Source organism: Saccopteryx bilineata, chromosome 8, assembly GCF_036850765.1.
Source record: "Saccopteryx bilineata isolate mSacBil1 chromosome 8, mSacBil1_pri_phased_curated, whole genome shotgun sequence".
NCBI lineage: Eukaryota > Metazoa > Chordata > Mammalia > Chiroptera > Emballonuridae > Saccopteryx > Saccopteryx bilineata.
This window is the reverse complement of record NC_089497.1, coordinates 92,852,133-92,868,828: the sequence shown is the minus strand read 5'-3', so window position 1 is coordinate 92,868,828 and position 16,696 is coordinate 92,852,133.

Genomic DNA, 16,696 nt, shown 5'->3' with positions numbered 1-16,696 from the left:
TTAATGTACTTTTCCCACAAATATGGATATTCTTTTTTTATTAATTTTAATGGGGTGACATTGATAAATCAAGATACATAGATTCAGAGAAAACATCTTCAGGTCATTTTGACATTTGATTATGTTGCATACCCATCACCCAAAGTCATATAGTCTTCCATCATCTTCTATCTAATTTTCTTTGTGCCCTTCCTCACTACCCTTCACCTTCCCACCTGGTAACTACACACTCTTGTCCATGTCCCTGAGTCCCATTTTTATGTTCCACCTATGTAAGGAATCATATAGTTCTTATTTTTCTTCTAATTTACTAATTTCACTCAGTATAATGTTATCAAGGTCCATCTATGTTGCTGTAAATGATCTGATGTGTACCACATCTTCTTTATCCAGTCATCTATTGAAGGACTTTTTGGTTGTTTCCATGTCTTGGCCACTGTGAACAATGCTTCAATGATCATGGGACTGCATGAGTCTTTATGTACCAGTGTTTTAGAGTTATGGGGGTGTATTCCCAGTAGTGGGATTGCTGAGTCATAAAGTAGTACTATTTTTAATTTTTTGAGGAACGACCATACTTTCTTTTATAATACTACTTTACATTCCCACCAACAGTGGATGAGGGTTCCTTTTTCTTCACAGCCTCTCCAACGATTATTACTTGTCTTGTTGATAATAGCTAATCTAACAGGTGTGAGGTGATATCTCATTGTAGTTTTGATTTGCATTTCTCTAATAGCTAATGAAGATGAGCATCTTTTCATATATCTGTTGACCATTTGTATTTCTTCCTGGGAGAAGTATCTGTTCATGTTCTCTTCCCATTTTTTTTATTAGATTGGTTGCTTGTTTGTTGTTGAGTTTTATTAGTTCTTTGTATATTTTGGATATTAGGCCCTTATCTGTGCTGTTGTTTGAAAATATTATTTCCCATTTAGTTGGCTGTTTGTTTAGTTGTCAGTTTCTCTTGCTGTGCAAAAGCTTGTTAGTCTGATGTAGTCCCATTCATTTTATCTTTGCCTTCACTTCCCTTGCCTTTGGAGTCAAATTCATGAAGTCCTCTTTGTAACCAAGGTCCATGAGTTTAATATCTATGTTTTTTTCTATGTAGTTTATTATCGCAGGTCTTAAACTTAGGTCTGTGATACATTTTGAATTAATTTTCGTACAAGGGGGCAAATGTAGTCAAGTTTTATTCTTTTGCATGTGGTTTTCCAGTTTTCCCAGCACCATTTGTTGAAGAGGCTGTTTTTTCTCCATTGTGTGTTGTTGGCCTCTTTATCAAAAATTATTTGACCATGTATATGTGGTTTTATTTCTGGGCTTTCTATTCTGTTCCATTGGTCTGAGTGTCTATTTTTCTGCAAATACCATGCTGTTTTGATGATCATGGCTCTATAATATAATTTGAAGTCAGGTATTGTAATGCCCCCAGCTTTGTTCTTTTTCCTTAGGATTGCTCTGGCTATTTGGGTTTTTTAGAGTTCCACATAAACCTAATGATTTTTTGTTCCATTTCTTTAAAAAATGACATTGGAATTTTGATGGGAATTGCATTAAACTTGTATATCACTTTCAGTAATATAGTCATTTTGACTATATTTACTCTTTCTATCCAAGAACAAGGAATATTTTTTCATTTCATTATATCTTTTTTGATTTCCCTTAACAATGCTTTGTAGTTTTCATTATATAGGTCCTTTACATTCTTTGTGATGTATATTCCTAGGTATTTTTTTGTTGTTGTTGTTGCAATCATGAAGGAGATAGATTTTTTTTAGCTTGTTTTCTGATGTATAATTGTTGGCATTTAGGAAAGCAATGGACTTTTTATATTAATTTTGTATCCTGTGACCTTGCTCTATTGATTTATTGTTTTGTAGTCTTTTTGTGGAGTCCTTGGGGTTTTCAATGTATGGGATCATATCATCTGAAAAAAGTGATATCTTTACTTCTTCTTTCCCAATATGAATGACTTTTATTTCTTTCTCTTGTCTAATTGCTCAGGCTACAATTTCCAGCACTACATTGAATAAGAGTGGAGAGAGTGGACAACCTTATGTTATACCTGATTTTAGGGGAAAAATCCTCAGCTTTGTGCCATTTAATATGATGTTAGCTGATGGGATAATCATAGATGACCTTTATTATGTTGAGATATTTTCCTTCTATACCCATTTTGTTAAGCGTTTTAAACTTAAAATAATGTTGAATTTTATCGAATGCCTTTTCTGCATCTATTGATAAGATTATATGGTTTTTATTCTTTGTTTTGTTGACATGGTGTATTACTTTAACCATTTTACGTATGTTGAACCATCCTTGTGATTCTGGGATGAATCCCACTTGATCATGATGAATTATTTTTTAATGTGTTGTTGTATTCAATTTGCTAGTATTTTGTTTAGTATTTTAGCATCTGTATTTGTTAGAGTTATTGGTCTGTAGTTTTGTGTGTGTGTGTGTGTGTGTGTGTGTGTGTGTGTGTGTGTTGTCCTTGCTACATTTTGGTATGAGGGTTATGTTGGCCTCATAAAATGTGTTTGGCAGCATAATTTCTTCTTCAATTTTTTGGAAGACTTTGAGTAGAACAGAAACAAAGTCTTCTTTGAATGTTTGATAGAATTCACTAGTATAGCTGTCTGGCCCAAAACTTTTATTTTTGGGGAGGTTTTTGATAGTTGTTTCTATTTCCTCCCTGTTTAAGGGTCTGTTTAGGCTTTCTGCCTCTTCATGACTCATCTAGGAAGATTGTATTGTTCTAAGAACTTATCCATTTCTTCCAGATTGTTAAATTTGGTGGCATATAGTTTTTTATAATATTCTACAATAATTCTTTGTATATCTATGATATCTATGGTGATTTCTCCTTTTTCATTTTGGATTTTGTTTATATGAGTCCTTTCTCTTTTTTCCTTAGTGAGTCTTGCCAAAGGTTTGTCAATTGTGTTGATCATTTCAAAAAACCAGCTCCTTGTTTTATTAATTTTTAAATACTTTTTCTGTTCTCTATTTGATTTATTTCAGCTCTGATTTTTATTATTCCAATCTTCTGCTGGTTTGGGGGTTTTTTTGTTCTTCTTTTCTAGTTTTTTAAGATGTGAAGTTAAGTTGTTTACTTGGGCTCTCTCTTCTTTGTTCATATAAGCCTGCCGTGATATGAACTTTCTTCTTATTACTGTTTTTGCTGCATACCGGAGATTCTGATATGTTGTATTGTTATTTCATTTGTCTGTATGTATCTTTTGATCTCTTCGTGTATTTCTTCTTTGAACCACTCATTTTTTAAAAGTATGTTCTTTAGTTTCACATTTTTGTGGCTTTGTTTACCTCTTTTTTGCAGTTGAATTCTAATTTCAAGGCTTTATGATTAGTACATATGCTTGGTATAATTTCAATCTTTCTGAATTTATTGATGTTATTTTTATGGTCAATTCTTGAGAATGTTCCTTGTACATTAGAGAAAAATGTATACTCTAGCACTTTGTGATGAAATGTTCTATAGATATTTATCATATCCAATTGTTCTAGTGTTTCATTTAATGCCAATATTTCTTTATTGATTTTCTGTTTGGATGAACGATCTAGAACCATTAGCAGTATATTGAGGTCTCCAAGTATGATTGCATTTTTGCTTTTAGGTTAGTCAGTAGCTGTCTTATATGTGTATATTTTGGTGCTCCTTGGTTTGGTGCATATATATTAAGTATTGTTATGTCTTCTTGATTCAATGTCCCCTTTAATATTATGAAATGACTGTTTTTTGTCTCTGATTACCTCTGTGGTCTTGTACTCAGCACTTGTTAGATATGAGTATGGCTACCACTGCTTCTTTTTGGATGTTATTTGTTTGGAGTATTGTTTTCTAACCTTTCACTTTGAATTTGTTTTTATCCTTGTAGCTTATATGTTTTTCCTGAAGGCAGCATACAGTTGGATTTTCTTTTTTAATCCATTCTGCTAATCTGTGTCTTTATGTTGGTGAGTTCAATCCATTTACATTTAGTGTAATTATTGACATTTGAGGGATTTCAAATTGCCATTTTATATATTGCTTTCTAATAGTTTTGTATCTTGTTTGGTTCTTCTCTTTACTTTTCTATCATTTGTCTTTGTTTGGTTGTAATTCATACTTTTTTTCTCTGTTACTTCTTTTTTCAGCCATGTACTCCTATGTTGGTTTTTTTCAAGGGTGGTTACCATTAAATAATGGAAAGGATACATATCATGTATATTGTAGTACATTATCTCATGAGTGCTTCTGCACTCCATCCTCCTTTGTTACTGTTAATCGTCCTCTCCCCTTTTTTGTTTCTTTATCACAGATTTTCTTGTTTTTATTGTGATCTTGTTGAAACATTTGTAGTTTTGTTTTGTTTTGTTTTTTGTGTCTGGTTGGAAAACCCCCTTTAGTATTTCCTGAAGTGGAGGTTTTCTAGTGATAAATTCCCTCATCTTTTCTGTATCTGTGAATGTTTTTATTTCTCCTGTGTATTTGAAGGATAGCTTTGATGGGTATAGTATTCGTGGCTGGAAGTTTCTCTCTTTCAGAACTTTAAGTATTGGAGTCCACTCTCTTCTAGCTTTTAGAGTTTCTGCTGAGAAATCTGATGATAATCTAATAGGCCTTTCTTTATATGCTGTACTCTTCTTTTCCCTGGCTGCCTTGAGAGTTTTTTCTTTGTCATTGGTTTGTGCCAATTTCATTATAATGTGCCTTGTCATAGGTTTGTTAGGATTAAGATATCTCAGTGTTCTGTTTGCTTCTTGAATTCGAGACTTTAGTTCCTTCCACAGGCTTGGAAAGTTCTCATTTATTATTGGTCTGAACATGTCCTCCATTCCATTTTCTCTCTCTTCTCCTTCTAATATATCCATTATCTTTATGTTGCTCTTTCTGATGGAGTCAGACAATTCCTGTAGGGCTCATTTTTTTTTTAATTTGTGAGTCTCTCTCCTTTTCTTTCTGAAGTGCCTCTAGTTGCCTGTCTTCTATGTCACTAATTCTCTCCTCTGTCTGGCCTGTTATATTGGCTAAACTTATTACCTCGTTTTTCAGTTCATGAATTGAGATTTTTACCTCTGTTTGATTTGTTTTCATAGTTTCAATTCCCTTGGTGAAGTATTCTTTCTGTTCATTGAATTGTTTTTTGAGTTCCTTAAATTGCCTTCCTGTGCTTTCTTGTATATCCTGAGTATTTTTAGGAGTTCAATTTTAAATTCTCTGTCATTTAACTCCAGGGTTTCTAAGGTATTTTGGCTGGTGGTGCTGTATCCCAGGTTCTGACCCTGTGGCACTCATAGGCAGAAATTTGCTGTTGTGTTGCTATGTTGATGACATAAACTAGGCCTCAGTCCCATTGGTAGGCGGGGCTTGTTAGTGTTTGCATTCTCTGACAATGGGAGAGTCTGTTTTCCTGGAGACTCTCTCCAAATCTCTCCTTCTGAACCAGCAGCTTGGGGACCCAGCTGTGAAGTTGTCCCAGCCAGTGCCTGGAGAGCAAGAGGCTCTAAGAGTTGCCAAATCCCCCCCTCTATCTCCACTCAGTGTTGGGTTCTGGGTGAGGTTTTGCCAGCCAGAGCCACCAGCATAATCAGGCAGGGCTGGGAGCCAATTGCCTTTCAGGTGTCTTTCTATGAGCCTCCGGGCATGTCTAGTATGCCTCAGCACTTCACAGGTCTGTTCCCCAGAGGCTGTCTGCAAGCTGCCTGCACGTCCTTCCCCCCACCACTTTCGTAGTTCTCTTCCCCAGGAGTGTACTTTGTTATCCTGTATGGCTGATGGAGGCACTGTGCCCAGACAGGTCCGGGTGTAGGGAAGCTGGCTTTTGTGCACTTCCTGTGTGCAGTCGTTTGGGAAGCTGGGATTAATCAGAAACTCTGGTCACAGCCCACACAGAGGGTCATTACTGACCGTCTCTGATCCAGCCCCTCCGTCCAGGAACTCGGGCACCTATGCCCAAATCACCACGGGAATCCACTCACACACTTCCCATGCTTGCTGACCAGGATACTGGGTGTAAACAAGGCAACTACTCACCCACCTTCTGTCTCTAGTTGTTGAATTTGTTGAAGTTTCAGGGAGAGGTATTGGGAGCACTCCTCACGGCACCATTTCTCTGACATCATCAGATATTATTTTTTAAGTGATAAGAGTGGAGATAGAAAGACAAATTTTCACATATGCTTTAACCAGGATCCACCCAGCAACCCTCATCTGGGGGTGATGTTTGAATCAACTGAGCTATCCTCAGTGCCTGGGGTTGATGCTTTGACCAATCAAGCCACGGGCTAGGAGAGGGGAAGAGAGAAAGAAAGGGGAGAAGAAAAAAAAGAAAAAGAAATGGTCCCTCCTCATGTGTACTCTGACTGGGGATCAAACCCAGGATGTCAAAACGCCAAACTGATGCTCTATCACTGAGCTAACTGGCCAGGGCCAAAGATCTTAACATTACAAAATTATATAATCTGCCTTCTACTGGAATGAATTACAAATTACTTAGTATATATTTAAGCCCTTCTCACTATGGTCCCAATTTGCCTTACTAATTTCGTCTTTAACCATTCCCTCTAACTCACTAAACCTCTCCAATATTCTTAAGATTTAGAAACTTTTTCCCTGGCCGGTTGACTCAGTGGTAGAGTGTCAGCTTGGCGTGCGGAAGTCCCGGCTTCAATTCCCAGCCAGGGCACACAGGAGAGGCGCCCATCTGCCTCTCCATCCCTCCCCCTCTCCTTCCTCTCTGTCTCTCTTCCCCTCCTGCAGCCAGGCTCCATTGGAGCAAAGATGGCCCGGGCACTGGGGATGGCTCCTTGGCCTCTGCCACAGGCACTAGAGTGACTCTGGTCGCAACAGAATGACGCCCCAGAGGAGCAGAGCATCGCCCCCTGGTGGGCAGAGTGTCGCCCCCTGGTGGGCGTGCTGGGTGGATCCCTGTCAGGCACATGTGAGAGTCTGTCTGACTGTCTCTCCCCGTTTCCAGCTTCAGAAAAATAAAAAAATAAAAAATAAAAAAATAGAAACTTTTATAACCCAAATTTTTGCTAAAGTTGTGCATTATACTCTCAACTTAGCATTTTAAGCCCTATATACTACAAAGTCTCTACTTAGAACCCCACTTCAGGATAGAGAAGAATGGGAATGTCATAGCATACTTTTCTGCAGCTGCAAATAAGTCTTGGCTTTTTTTGTTTAGGACAGGTCTCTGAAAACCCTTCACAGAGAAAGAAGTGTAGAACCATAAAGCAATGCCTCTTTCATTATTACCTTCACAGAATGTTTCTTTGAAACCTGGAGCAATATTAAAATTATTTATTGAAGATAATGATGATGATGATGGTGATGATGATGATAATTGTAATAATGATGATGATGATAGTAACAATCTCATAATGACCATCACTTATTAAAAATCTACTATGTGGCAGCCATGGATTTAAATGATTTCTTAAAAAGCAAAAGATTGATGTGTTTTAAAGAGAAACCAGAGTGATTTTTTTTATTAATTTTAATTTATTGTGTTCACATGGATTCAAGTGTCCCACCAAATATAACTTCCTCATCACCCACCCCCATGTCCCCCTTTATATCCAACTAGGCCCCCTCCCCTTAACACCCTTTCCTCTAGGATTTGCTGTTCTGCTATCTATATCTCTGTGTTTTGTATATATAATTTCACAAATCTCTTTATGTTCTCTGATCCCATCCCTTATCTCCTTTCCCTCTGAAAGCTGTTCCTCTGGTCCCTGTGATCCCACTTCTGCCCATATTCTGTTCCTCAGTTCACTTTGTTCATAAGAGTCCACATATAAGTGAGATTATATGATATTTGTCTTTCTCTGTCTGGTTTATTTCACTTAGCATAATAGTCTCCAGGCCCATCCATGCTGTCACAAAAGGTAAGTTTTCTTCATTTTTATGGCTGCATAGCATTCCATTGTATATATGTACCAAAACTATTTAATCTGCTCATCCACTAATGAACTCTTGTGCCGTTTCCAGATCTTGGCTATTGTAAACAATGCTGCCATAAACATGTGGGTGCATATCTTTTTTTGAATCAGTGATTTTGTGTTCATAATATATGCTCCTAGAAGTGGGATAGCTGGGTCAAAAGGTAGTTTCATTTTTAACTTTTTGAGAAAACACTATACACTTCTCCACAGTGCCTGCACCAGTCTGCATTCTCACCAGCAGTGCAGGAGGGTTCCCTTTTCTCCACATCCTTGCCAGCACATATAATGTGTTGTTTTGTTGATAAGCACAATTCTGACTGATGTGAGGTGGTATCTCATTGTGGTTGTAATTTGCATTTCTCTAATGATTAGTGATGTTGAACATTTTTTCATAAGACTACTGGCTATCTGTATTTCCTATTTGGAAAAGTGTTTGTTTAGTTATTTTTCCCATTTTTAATTGGATTGTTTACCTTCCTATTGTTGAATTTTAGAAGTTCTTTATAAATTTTGGTTATTAGCTCCTTATCAGCTATCTATTGTGTGGGTTGTCTTCTTATTTTGCTCTTGTTGTCTTTTGCTTTGCAAAAACTTTTTATTTTGATACAGTCCCATTTGTTCAACCTGTGCTTCATTTCACTTGCCCGTGGAGATAAATCATCAAAGGTATTGCTTTGAGAGCTGTCGGAGAGTTTACTTCCTATGTTTTCTTCCAAGATGATTATGGTTTCACGATTTATATTTAAGGTTTTTTCCATTGTGCATTTATTTTTGTGTATGGTGTAACTTGGTGGTCTAGTTTCATTTTTTTTTTTTTTTTGCATGTAGCTGTCCAATTTCCCTAACACCATTTGTTAAAGAGACTGTCTTCACTTTATTGTGTGCTTACCTTCTTTGTCAAATATCAATTGTTCATAAAGATGTAGGTTTATTTCTGGAATTTCTGTTCTGTTCTATTTATCTATATGCCTATTCTTATGCCAGTACCAAGCTGTTTTGAGTAGAATGAACTTGTAGTATAACTTGATATCAAAAAGTGTGATACCTCCCACTTTATTCTTCTTTTTCAAGATTACGGAGGTTATTCATGTTCTTTTTTGGTTCCATATAAATTTTTGGAATATTTGTTCTATATCTTTGAAGTATGCCATTGGTATTTTAAGAGGAAGTGCATGAAATTTTTAGATTGCTTAGGTAATATAGACATTTTAATGATGATTATTCTTTCTATCCATCAACATAGTATATGCTTCCACTTGTTTGTATCTTCCTTGATTTTTTATCAATGTTTTATAATTTTCTAAGTACAAGTCTTTTACCTCCTTGGTTAAATTTACACACACACATATATATGGTTACAATAGTGAAGGGGATTGTTTCCTTAATTTCTCTTTCAGACAGTTTATTGTCATTGTATAATAATGCCACTAATTTCTGAATATTAATTTTATATTCTGCCACCTTGCTAAATTCATTTACCAAGTCTAGTAGTTTTTTGGCTGAGACTTAAGGGTTTTTTATGTACAGTATCATGTCATTAGCAAATAATGATAGTTTTACTTCTTTTCCAATTTGGATTTCTTTTATTTCTTCCTCTTGTATAATTGCTGTGGCTAGGACTTCCAGAACTATGTTGAATAAGAGTGGTGAAAGGGGGCACCTCTGCCTTAATCCTGATCTTAAGGGGATTATCTTTAATTTTTTCTATTAAGTATAATGTTGCCTGTGGATTTGTCATAAGTGGCCTCTGACATGTTGCGGTATGTTCTCTTGTATTTCCACTTTGCTTAGAGTCTTGATCATAAATGGGTGCTGGATTTTATCAAATGCTTTTACTGCATCTATTGATATTATCATGTGGTTTTATCATTCCTTTTGTTTATGTGATAAATCACATTGATTGATTTTTGAATATTGTACCAGCCTTGCCTCCCTAGAATAAATTACACTTGATAATGATGTATGATTTTTTAATATATATTGCTGGATTTGGTTTGCTAATATTTTGTTGAGAATTTTAGCATTTAATATCATCAGGAATATTGGCCTATAATTTTTTTTTTTGTAGAGTCTTTTCCTAGTTTTGGAATGTGGATTATATGTGCCTCATAAAAGGAGTTTGGAAATAATCCCACTTCTTGAATTTTTTGAAATAGCTTGAGAAGAATATGTGTTAATTCTTTGAATATCTGGTAAAATTTACCTGTGAAGCTATCTAGTCCAGAACTTTTGTTTGTTGGGTGTTTTTTGATAACTGTTTCATTATCATTTGCTGTTATCAGCATATTTAGGTTGTCTGATTCTTGCAGATTAATTTTTGAAAGATTATATGTTTCAAGAAATTTATTCATTTTACCTAGGTTGTCCAATTTTTTGGAATACAGATCTTTATAATAAGTTCTTACAATTCTTTGTATTTCTGCTATGTCAGTTGTTACTTCTCCACTCTCATTTCTAATTTTATTTATTTGATCCTCTCTCTTCTTTTCTTGATGAGTCTGGTTAAAGGTTTATCAATCTTGTTTACCTTTTCAAAGAACCAGCTCTTGGTTTCATTGATCTCTGTAATATTTTTTTTTAGTATCTATGTCATTTTTTCCCACTCTGATCATTATTTCCTTTCTTCCACTTCCTGTGGGCTTTATTTGATGTTATTTTCTAATTCTTTTAAAGGCAGGGTTAAGTTGTTTATTTGAGCTTTTTCTTACTTCTTAAGGTATGCCTGTAGTGCTATGAACTTCCCTCTCAGGACTACTTTTGCTGTGTCCCATAATCTTTGAGTTGTTGTATGTTCATTTGTTTCAAAGAAATTTTTTATTTTTTTCTTTATATACTGTTAACCCATTTGTTATTTAAAAACATGCTATTTTGCCTCCAAGTGAGTTAATGTTTTTCAGTTTTTCTATTGTAATTGATTTCTAGTTTCATGTCATTGTGATTTGAGAAGATGCTTGATATGAATTCAATCTTGTTTAATTTATTGAGATTCATTTTGTTTCCTAACATGTGGTCTATTTTAGAGAATGTACCATGGGCACTTGAAAAGAATGTATATTCTGCTGCTTTGGGATGGAAGGTTCTAAGATATCTATTAAATCCAGTTAATCTAGTGTGTCATTTAAGGCTGCTGTTTCTTTGTTAATTTTCTGTCTGGAGGATCTATCCTTTGATGTTAGTGGGGTATTAAAGTCCCCTAATATTATAATATTGTTTTTGATATCACCCTTTATGTCCATCAAAATCTGCTTTATATATTTAGGTGATCCTATATTGGGTGCATAGATAGTTACAATGTTTACATTCTCCTGTTGGATTGCTCCCTTTATCATTATGTAGTGACTTTCTTCATTCCTTACTATATAGCCTTTGTTTTAAAGTCTATTTTGTCAGATATACATATTGCTACTCTAGCTTTTTTTTATTTCTATTTGAGTGAAATAATGTTTTCCATTCCTTCATTTTCAGTCTATGTCTATTTTTTTGTTTGTTTTGATATGGATCTCTTGTATACAGCATATATACGGGTCCTGTTTCCTTATCAACACAGTTAACCTGTGTCTTTTATTTGGAGTATTTATTCCATTTACCCTGAAGGTTATTATTGAAATGTAGTTGTTTATTGCCATTTTATTCTTTAAATCTACATTTCTCTTTTTCTATATTTTTATTTTGTTTTTTCTTTGCTCTATTTATAACAGGCCTGTTAACGTTTCTTGCAATGTTGGTTTGGTTGTAATAAATTCCTTGTTTATTTTTTTGTTTTGGAAACTTTTTATTTCTACTTCAATTTAAATGATAGCCTTGCTAACTAAATAAGTTTTGGTTGTAGTTTCTTCTTTTAGATCTCTCTGAATATTTCTTGCTAATCCCTTTTTGCCTCAAGTGTTTCTGTTGAGAAGTCAGATGTCATTTTTATGGGGGATCCTCTGTAGGTAATTAACTGCTTTTCTCTTGCTGCTTTTGGTATTCTCCCTTTGTCTCTTAACATTGGTATTTTAGGCCTCCTTGGGTTCCTCATAATGGGAGTCTGTGCATCTTGAACTTGTGTGACTTTTTCCTTCATCAATTTAGGAAAGTTTTAAATTATAATTTCTTTAAAAGTGTTCTCTATTTCTTGTTCTTTTTCTTCTCCTTCCAGAATGCCTATTATGCAGATGTTGTTTCTCTTCACGTTGTCACAGAGCTTTCTTATAATTTCCCCAGACTTTTTGTTTTTCTGCTCTACTTCTATACTTATGTTTATCTTATCTTCTAAATTGCTGATTCGGTTCTCTCCTTCATCCAGCCTGCTGTTGATTCCTGCTGTTGATTTCTTCTAGTGTAGTCTTCATTTCTGATATTGTATTTGTCATTCCTGACTGATTCTTTTTTATGATTTTAGTGTCCTTTATAATGCTTGCTATCTCTTTATTTAGGTGCTAATTGTGTCCATCCATTATTGCTCTTAGACCCTTGAGCATCCTGAAAATCATTGTTTTAAACTCTGCATCTGGTAGTTTGGTTATTTTCATCTTATTTAGTTCTTTTTCTGGGGATTTCTCTTGTTGATTCGTTTGGATTGTGTTTCTTTGTCTTCCCGTTTTGTCTGTGTATAGACTCCTTCTTTGGGTGTGCTGTTTGTGTAGCTAGCTGAATCTAGGCTTGGTGTTGTTTGTTTCCAGCTTCCAGTTGTGTTGTTTCTAGATCTTCTTGAATTGGCATCAGCAGTTGTTTGTAATATGCTGTGGGTTACTTGTGTGCAGTTACTGTTCTTTTTGCTGTTTTTGTTGGTGTTTTCTGTGCCTTAGCTGGGTCAGGTGTGAGAATCCTTCCTTAAGCTACCACTCTAGCAACGGTTGTTCAGTCATGACCTAATGCTGTCTGCATTAGGCTGCTGGATGTGCCAGCTCTGGATGTCCCTGGCAGAAACCTGGTGCAGACAAGTGGATGTTACTGCCTAAGACTAGCCCTTACCAACCTTCTTGAAACTACAAATGATCCAGTGTTTGTGACACCCTCTGTTGGTCCCAATTGCTGTTGTAAATATCAGCTGCACTCCTAGACTGGCTTTTATCTACTCTTAGCCTGGGAAAGTCCACTTAAAAGTTCAAGTTCCCCTGAGTTCTGCTTTCTGCCACCTCTTACTGCTTCTGGCAGCTTATTGGGCTTAGCATGGTAATTCAGGGATTAAGAAGGGTATTGGGTGTGGCTTCCCCCTTGGCCTCAGGTGTCATTCTATCCAGACATTTTTTTTTTAGACCTCAGTTGGGTGTGGCCACAGGAGTTCAGTGGGTGTGGCCTCTAAGATCCAGAGGTGTGTTCTGTTCATTACAGGGTGTGTAGCTGCCGCCATCAGGTGCAGACGCACTATTATTGCAAATTACCCCAGTTATCTTGTCTTACAAAAAGTCAATACCATCCACTCAGTTCTTCAAGACAGTACTGCAAATCATCCTTAATTCTTTCTTTTTCTTCATGACTCATATCCATTTAGTAGTGTAGTCCATTGTTCCTAGCTTCAGCATATGTTTCACATCAACTTCCTTCTATCTTCAATGCTACTAATTAAAGCCACTAGTACATTTAGTTTGAAATATTGAGAAAATAAAAGTGACACTAGTAAGTGCAATGTGATATCCTAGGTTGGACTCTGGTACAGAAAAAGGACATTAGTGCAAAAACTGCTCAAATATAAATACAATATGTATTTTAGCTAATAGTATTGTATTAATGTTAATGTCTTAGTTTTGACAAATGCATTATCATTATGTGAGATGTTGACATTAAAGGAGTCTGATTAGAGAATCATAAGAAACTTTCTTTACTATCTTTGAAAATTTTCTGTACATTTAAACTTATTGCCAACAATAAACTTCTTAAAATACATAACTTTTTTCTTAGTTTACATTCTGGGCTCCTTACTCTGCTCTTCACAGCAGCTAGAGTAATCTTTTAATACTATAAATCTGACCATGTAACTTAAAGAGTTTAAGCAACCCAGAAAGATGAAAACAACCTGTCTATGATTATGTAGATATTAATAGCAAGACAAGGATTTTACCCAGATCTGAGAGATTCATTGTTTTTTGAGCAATATACTACTGAGTTTTCTATATGTAGTCAAGAGAAATTGATATATTTTGCATAGCTCTTATTTACAGTTTAAATTCAGTCTGATTCAAAATCTTTTAAAAATTCTTATCAATACAAAATTAAGTAACAGGCCAGGAAAGTGAGAAAGACTCCTTCTGTTTTTCAGCTACATATCAATATAAAAGGTTTGAGATATTGCTGATTTGAAAATTTTGCAATGTATAAGAATAAGTCTTTCTGTGAGGATTTTGCAGTAGTCACAATGACTCTCACCACACTAACTTACAAGGGTAAGCATATAAAAGGAATAGACATATATACAAAGAACAGATTGATAGATACCAGAGGGTAATGGGCAAGGGGGTTGGATGAAAAATTTGAAAGAATTAGAAAAACAAATTCGTACTTACAAAATGGTCACAGGGAGGTGCAGAGGCCTTGAATAGGAACATAGAACAGGGATAGAGTTCAATGCCCTGAGACAAAAGCCACAGTAGCTCCACTGACAAAAGTAATGAATGCAGTACAGTGAACACAACACAATAAGAATGAAATTAGCAATTTTGATTAAGCAACAGGTAGGGGTAGGGATAGTTGAGTTATTTCTCTTTCTGTTTTGTCTACTCTAAAGAAGTTCCTCTTTCTGACTTCTTCATTCTCATTCCTGCCTCTATTACAATATTATAATAAATATGTATGTGCCAGGTGAGTACATGAAATATTGAGAGGAACACTTTGTGAAGTAGATGACTCCCTAACTGATATGCTGTATATCTGAAATTAACTAAATAATATTGAATGCAAACTGTGTCTGAAAAAAAAGAAATTAATACAAAACACACACAAAATGATATACCACAGAATGGTCATTAATAGAGGTACCACATTCTAAATATGGAGTGTCATTTTTCCTTTTTCATATGAAGCAATAGCTTGACCATGTAGACATCCTTTTAAAGTTTAGCCCCATTCCACATTCTAGAATGTAGTAGAGGACTGAAATTATATAAAAAATTTCAAGGATTTTCAAGCTATATAATTATAGTTACCAGCTTAGTATTAGGACAAAAAAAGAGTTCCAGCATCTTTTTATAGAGACAAAAGCACTTAGTGGTTAAACCTCTTATCTCTGGTTATTTGTGGGATGCTCTTTAGACTTAGCTTTCTATTCAATCATAGTAGCTTTATTAGAAAAACGTGAACAAAAAGATGAGATCACAAACAGCAGTAGTCTTTTCTTATTATATCATCACTTCACCTGATAATAGGAGGGGGCAGAGGAAAGCCAAGTCCCTGTAGCATTCATTTAACAAATATTTGTAGTTGCTTTTCCTTTTAAATATTTTGTTTGTTTTTGACATTAATCTTTTAAGGTAAGAGCATAATCCATAATAAAATATTATTGACTCAGAGCAGAATCTACAAACCACAGTGAGAGATGCTCAGCTATTTAAAACGAATCTGATTATATTGCAATTTCACAACTATAAGTAATAAACCAAAAAAGTACATGTTAATAGACCATACAAAAGTCTTTGTTTCTTAAATACCAGCACTTCATAAAGCTCTAATAAAATTACACTTTTTGAGCATTTTTGAGACATGAGAAAACTTGCTTTGGGAGCTATTATTACCATCTCTGCCCTCGGTATAATGTTATGCTTTTACATAGCTGTTTATTCAGAAAATTCAAGTTGAAATATTTATTTTTACTCTGAATTAAGAGGCAAAAAAATTCATGTTTATAGCTTTTATAATATGTATATTAACATTTTAATGTATTGTCACAGCATTTTACCAATGGAAATAATAATAAAAGTATGTCAGATACTGATAAAAGTAAATTCATATCAATTTATACGAATATTTTATTTTAAAATCCTGACATGAAATAATGTTAACATTATTATTTTTAGATTTTAATTTTTTATAAGTTTGCTTTTTGTTTGAAGTAGTTCTTATCTCTACACACCTGTTTTTCTTGACTATCAAGATACTCTCACATTACAGCTTCTAAGACTTACTGAGCTACATGCAATGTATTTGCTTTGACAAGTTTGAAATTCAACAATCTTTTTTACAGTAACTTCTAAAATACTTAAATTTACTCTACATGTACTAAAATATATTGTTCAAAAAATGATTCAGTGGAGGATCACTTTTTCTAATATAATTAGAGTTCAAACACAAGTATATATTTAAAATAATATAAAATATTAACCTGGTTTTACAATTTTACACAAAATGGAACATCCAAGGTAGCTAAGGACTAGGACCACAGTAGTAAGTTTGCAGAAATCCAAAATAGACTAAATTTTCACATAGCTATTAATAATTTTAATAAAAGTAAATAAAACAAATGATTGTAGTTTATAAAAATCTATATTTATTGTCCTTAAATCTTTCTTGTTGGGCAAAATTTATAATCAAACTTTCATTGATTACTCCATCTTATTCTTTGGCAAGAGAGAGGAGAATATGATCATTTTTAAGATTCAGATTTTAATAAGAATACAAATGCTTTTATTTCTCTTTTTTAAAGTCTCACTTTACCTAAGTGAAAATTTGGTTAGATATGAATTAATATTTGAATCTTGTAAGGTAATAATATAGTTTATATACTAATCCAGAAGATCATCCACTCAATTCATCATTCATCATCTAATTT